The sequence below is a fragment of the Psammomys obesus genome, unplaced genomic scaffold (genome assembly GCF_907164565.1).
Source record: "Psammomys obesus unplaced genomic scaffold, mPsaObe1.curated_primary_1811, whole genome shotgun sequence".
Taxonomy (NCBI): domain Eukaryota; kingdom Metazoa; phylum Chordata; class Mammalia; order Rodentia; family Muridae; genus Psammomys; species Psammomys obesus.
The window spans coordinates 22,606,785-22,612,775 of NW_026596166.1; the positions used below are offsets into that span (position 1 = coordinate 22,606,785).

At 42.8% G+C, this 5,991-nt stretch overlaps 1 pseudogene; it reads right to left on the reverse strand.

Moving 5' to 3' along the window:
* Positions 1-1,212: 1,212 nt before the first annotated feature.
* Positions 1,213-2,520, reverse strand: LOC129667707 (tubulin beta chain-like; annotated as a pseudogene).
* Between the last annotated feature and the right edge of the window lie 3,471 nt (positions 2,521-5,991).

Sequence of the window (5,991 nt, forward strand, 5' to 3'; positions counted from 1 at the left end):
CTTTTTTCTCTTTCTTTTTTCTTTTTGTGGATTTTTTGAGACAGGGTTTCTCTGTGTAGCCTTGGGTATCCTGTACTTGCTTTGTAGATTGGGCTGGCTTTGAACTCACAGAGATCCATCTGCCTCTGCCTCCTGTGTGCTGGGATTACAGCATGGTTCCAGTTTTCTTACTGTCCTTTTTCATTAGTGTCTTTCTCATGCTTATCCTTAACTTGTTTTATTGCTTCTTTTTTTTTTTTTTCTTCGAATTCCCATTTATTTTTTGGCTTTTGGGGCAATGTCATCTTTTCAATACGAAAAAAGCAGCAAATTCAATACAAAATAGAAAGGTAGAAAGGTGTGACCAAACCAAGGGCAGAAGGAAAATGGCAGAAGCAAAGATGTCACCTCCCCTCTGGGGAGTCTCCCAAGCACCAGGTGGTAGCATACCTTTCCAAGTTTAGAGTTTAAGTGACCTGGGCAGTTTCTGGACATTCAGAGACCAAGGCTCTGCCCACCACCACCCACTTTGCCACATGTATTGGAGAAGGGAGAAACAATGGGGGCAAGACAGCTCCAATGGCAGCTTTGGCTCAGGACAACTGGGAGGCTATAAACAGAGATAGTACTGTTAATTCCTATCATGAGGCTGAGAGATGAAGCAGGAAAAAACAAAAACAAAACCAAAAACCAGTTGACTGACAGCCTCAGTTGATTGTCCTCTAAATGGTCTTGACTGGAAAACCCACCCCTCTCTTCCTAGTGACCTCTACTTATTAACACTCTACTCTCCTTTCCCCATCCACTACTTAGCTTTTTACGGTGGCAGCTACTGTCTGGGTTCTTAGTGCTGGACTGGTTCTATATAGGGTCTGGAACAGAGTTCAGGTTCTTTGAGAAGATGGTGGGAGAGTGTTAACTGGACAGTTAATGAAGAATGGTTACCAGGTAAAAATAAGAGGGCAAAGCACAGAACGGCAGAAATCTAGGTTTGTCAGAGTGGAAAGAGAAAGGAGACATTCTACAAACAAATATTTATTGAGCACATATTAAGAGCCAGACACCATTAAACCCGCAATAAAACAACAACAACAACAACAACAACAACAACAACAACCACCACCACCACAAACCAGGACAGAGGCTGAAGAGAGAAACTCTGAAGGAGGAAAACGAGCAGGGGGAGGAAGCAGAGGGAACTGAGCAGCCTGAGGTGACTCGGAACTCTCTGCCTTAGGCCTCTCCTTCTGGTTCCTCCCCCAAATCTTCTTCCTCCTCCGCAGTGGCATCCTGGCACTGCTGATACTCGGGGACGAGGTAATTCATGTAGCTCTTGGTTTTGGTGAACTCCATCTCGTCTATGCCCTCGCCCGAGTACCACTGGAGGAAGGCTTTCCGGTGGAACATGGCCAGCAACTGCTCCGAGATGCTCTTGAGCAGCTCCTGGTTGGCACTGCAGTTTCCGGTGAAGGTGACTGCCATCTTGAGACCGCGCGGAGGGGTGTCACAGACAGCCGTTGTTGGGGACCAACTCCAAGAAGTAACTGCTCTTCTCGTTCTGCACACTGAGCACTTGCTCGTCCACCTCCTTCATGGACATCTGTTCACGGAAGACAGCTGCCACGGTGAGGAACCGGCCTTGGCGTGGTTCACAGGTAGCCATCAAGTTCTTGGCATCGAAGACCTGCTGAGTGAGTTCAGGCATGGTGAGGGCCTGGTACTACTGGCTTCCGCTGCTGGTGAGAGCGGCAAAGCCAGGCGTGAAGACGTGGAGACTCGGGAAGGGCACCAGGTCGATGGCCACCTTGCGGAGGTCAGCCTTGAGCTGGCCTGGGAAGTGGGGCAGGTGGTGATGCCGCTCATGCTGGCCGACTCAAGGTGGTTCAGGTCCCTGTAGGTCGGTGTGGTGAGCTTGAGGGTGAGGAAGCAGATGTCATAGAGGGCCTCGTTGATGCAGTAGGTCTGGTCTGTGTTGCCCACCAGCTGGTGGACAGACAGGGTGGCAATGTAGGGCTCAACCACGGTGTTGGACACTGGGTGAGGGCACCACGCTGAAGCAGTTCATGATGCTGTCAGGATACTCTTCTTGGATCTTGCTGCTGAGCAGCGTGCCCATGCCGGAGCCTGTGCCTCCACCCAGCTAGTGGGTCAGCTGGAAGCCTTACAGGCAGTCTCAGCTCTCTGCCTCCTTCAGCACCACGTCCAGGACCGAGTCGACCAGCTCAGTGCCTTTGGTGTAGTGGCCCTTGGCCCGGTTGTTGCCTGCCCCAGACTGACCAAAAACAAAGTTTCCAAAAGGACCTGACCAAACAGAGTCCATGGTCCTGGGTTCTAGGTCCACCAAGAAAGCTCAAGGGACATACTTGCCACCTGTGGCTTTACTGTAGTACACAGAGATCCAGTCCAGCTGTAGGTTGCTGTCTCCTACCACCTACCTGTGGTAGGTACTGGTGGTGCCTCTGCCATGCTTATTGCTGAGCACACCCCAGAACCGATCTGGTTGCCACACTGTCTGGCCCGGATGTGCACGATTTCCCTCATGGCTAAGGTTTACTGTAATAAATTTTTGCTGGTTTCAAGGTGGATGCCGAGCAAGACAAGATAATTAATGTTTTGGTGTTTTGTCTTTTTTTTCTTCCTCCTGGGCTGGACTCAGACTGAAGCTGTGGAATGTAGTCCCGGAGGCGGCCACAGGAAAATGTTAGCACGGCCACAGGAAGGTTCTAAGAGCTGTTGCTTTTTTTCCCAGGTATTCAGTTAACTGATTTTGATACCTTATGGTTACTATTTAAAGTGTTTGTGGATTTTTCTTTCAGTGCCTCATTGATATCATATTCTTTTATAAGTCATACTTTCATTTTGTTATCTTTAAATTGTTTCTAATGATAGTTTTATTTCTTTCTAACATAAATGGCTGGGAGATTTTGAGATGTAATGTTTTGTTTGTGGGGTGCATAATTTACCTGATTTGCACCAGGTAATTGCCATTAGATTGGTCTCATTAGGCATTTTTTTTACAGCATTGTCATGGCTTATATTTTGTTTACTTGATTTGTCGAAATGGAGGTTGTGCACTGGAACTTGCTGACTTACTGAAAATGTACAAACACCTGCAGTGTGTACTTAAGGACAACTCTGGCCATCTTTTGCATTTATGACTTCTGATGTGATGCCAAGGAATGTGATCCTGTTTGCCTTATGTAATTCCTCAGCACTAAATGCCCTTCAATTGATACTATAATTCCAACACTGCTTCTTTGTTACTGTCCTTCCTATATTTCCCTTTTCCTTTCCTTTTTTCTTTTTAAAAATAATTTTGATATTTAAAATTTTATTTTATGTACATTGGAGTGAAGGTGTCAGTTCCTTTGGAACTGGAGTTACAGACAGTTATGAGCTACCATGTGGGTGCTGGAAATTGAACTTGGGACCTTTGGAAGAGTAGACAGTGCTCTTAACCAATGAGCCAATCTCCAGCACCCACTTTCCTTTTATTTTACCCTCACCACTTTGTATTCTATGGATCTTTTTAAAATATCAGCTTTGCATTCAGTCTGAAGCCCTTTGACTTTTTGTGTGTTTAGTCTCTTTTATCTTGTTTCACGTTCTGTTTCTATATTTCTTCGCATTTCCATTGTTTTAAAATACAGATCTGATTTGATTTTACTTCCATCCTTAATTAGACTCTCACACACACAGAGATGTCATTGTACTTTGTTCCAGTATATCTCCTTCTCTCTTAAGTTTTTGATTCCCAGAGCATCCCTTCACTTATATTACTCTAATTGTTGAGAAGTAAAAGCTACATCTTTGATTACCTTATTTGAGCTGATTGGTTTACTTTCCAATTTATAGTTTTTTACCCACCCAGTTTTGTTAACAAAAACTGGGTTTTAAGGTGCAGGTCAATGTAAAAAATGCAGAACTATAGCAATAATATTTTGATATTGCTTTGTTAAACTGTTTTCCTCATGTTTATTCATTATTCAGTTATGTGTGGCCAGTTTGGTCTCACACACAATTTACATTTATGTACGTGTATGTATGTATATAAGTATGCATGTCTGTGTGCATACACACAGGTCACATCTTGCACTTGTGGAGGTTAACACTTGTGGAGGTCACCTTGCAGAAGTCGATTCTATCCTTCTACCAGGTGGATTTTGAGGATCAAGGGATTGAATTCAGGTCATAAGGCTTGGTGTCAATTGCCTTTAACCAGTAAAACATCTCAGTGGTCCCTTGTCATATCTTTTCCATAGCCACTTTTAGGCAAATATAGAAGGAGCTCTTTTTGGAGGATTTTAACTTAGAATAAGTTTGATTTGGATGTCATAATGTTTAATTAGTAAAGGGAGAAACATGAAGGCAAGAATGTATTTAAAAATACATTTAAAGTATATTTACCTAGCTACAGTGGTACACACCATAGTGATGGCGTTGTGTCCTGTAAAATGCATTGTTATATGACTCTGGAGTTGTAGAAACATCTGATTTTAGCACAGCAACACTGAATACACACATGCCTTTTATCTCAGGAGACAGGCAAGCAAGTCTCTGAGTTCAAGGTCAGCCTGGAATAGAGCAAGTTTCAAGTAAAGAAAAGCTTATGTTCAGTCATTTTGGTACATGCCTTTAATTCCAGCACTCAGGAGAGAGAGGCATGCAGATCTCTGAGTTCTAATCAGTTCTGTTCAGGCAGTTGAGACTCAGTGAGTTGAGGGTCAGTGCAGTGGAGATGAGTTCATGACAGTTCATTTCATGGAATTCAGAGGCAGTTTTTATCAAGAGAGTTTTACAGAGAGAGAGGTTGGAGAGAAAACAAACTAGACACAGGTGAAGACAGAATGATCAGGAGCCAGAAGATTAGAAGATTAAATTAGATTATTAGAGTAAGTTTGAGGCCAAGCACAACCATTCAGTGAGAAATTGAGAAAAGCCAGATTGAATCAGTCAGCTTGGAGAGGGGTTTGAGCCAGATCAGCTGAGTGAGCCAGTCAGCCAGAGCTCAGACAGAACTAGAAAGGGCGAGCTCATTCAGAAGTAAGTCTCAGAGACTGAAAACATTCTAGGCTTAGGTTAGATTGTATGGAGGCTAGAAGCTTCCAGGACTAGGCCTAGGTTAACACATGGAGGTAGTAAACCTCTGAGATGACAATTAAATCAAGCGAGTAAAAGTTCCTTTACAAAAACCTAGGTGGTATAGCTCGCTGTGCACCCAGGCTCAGTAGTGTATACCAGTGTTCATGTGGAATGATGTTGCCCGAAATAGTCTCACAAGTTAATATCCATGACATATAATAGCTGAAACATTATAGATACATTAGCATTTGTCTAAAGAACAAAACCTAAATCTTTTTTGTTATTTTATAGAGTAATAACCACAGTTTTAGGATGATTACTGTGATTTTAAGAACTCATGATTTCAGATATTACATTATTAAACAAATCTGCATTAGAGATTATAGTTGAAGACATCTAGTGAATTGAAGAGGTCAAGATAGACACTCCTTATAAATAAAAGTTACATCATTGTTCATATACCATCAATATACTATATGCTCCAAAGGGCAAATATTAACAGTTTTCTTGAAAAAAAAATATATACAAGCACATATACACACATATATTGAATTTGGTGTATTTTTAAATGGATTAGCATAGTGTTCAAACTTGTGCATCAGAATTAATTGAGGATCTAATAAAAATGGATACTTATTTGTAGTCACACCCAGAATTCTTTTCTTTAAATTATTTTTTTTATTAATTACAATTTATTGATTTTGTATCTCAGCTGCGTCCCCCTCCCTTGTCTCCTCATATGCCCTTCTCCCAGTCCACCGATAGGGGAAGTCCTCTTCCCCTTCCCTCTGACGCTAGCCTATCAGGTCTTATCATGACTGGCTTCATTGTCTTCCTCTGTGGCCTAGTAGGGTTTGCTCCCTCCTTAGGTAGAGGTGATCAAAGAGCCAGCCACTGAGTTCTTGTCAGAGACAGTCCCTGTTCCCCTTA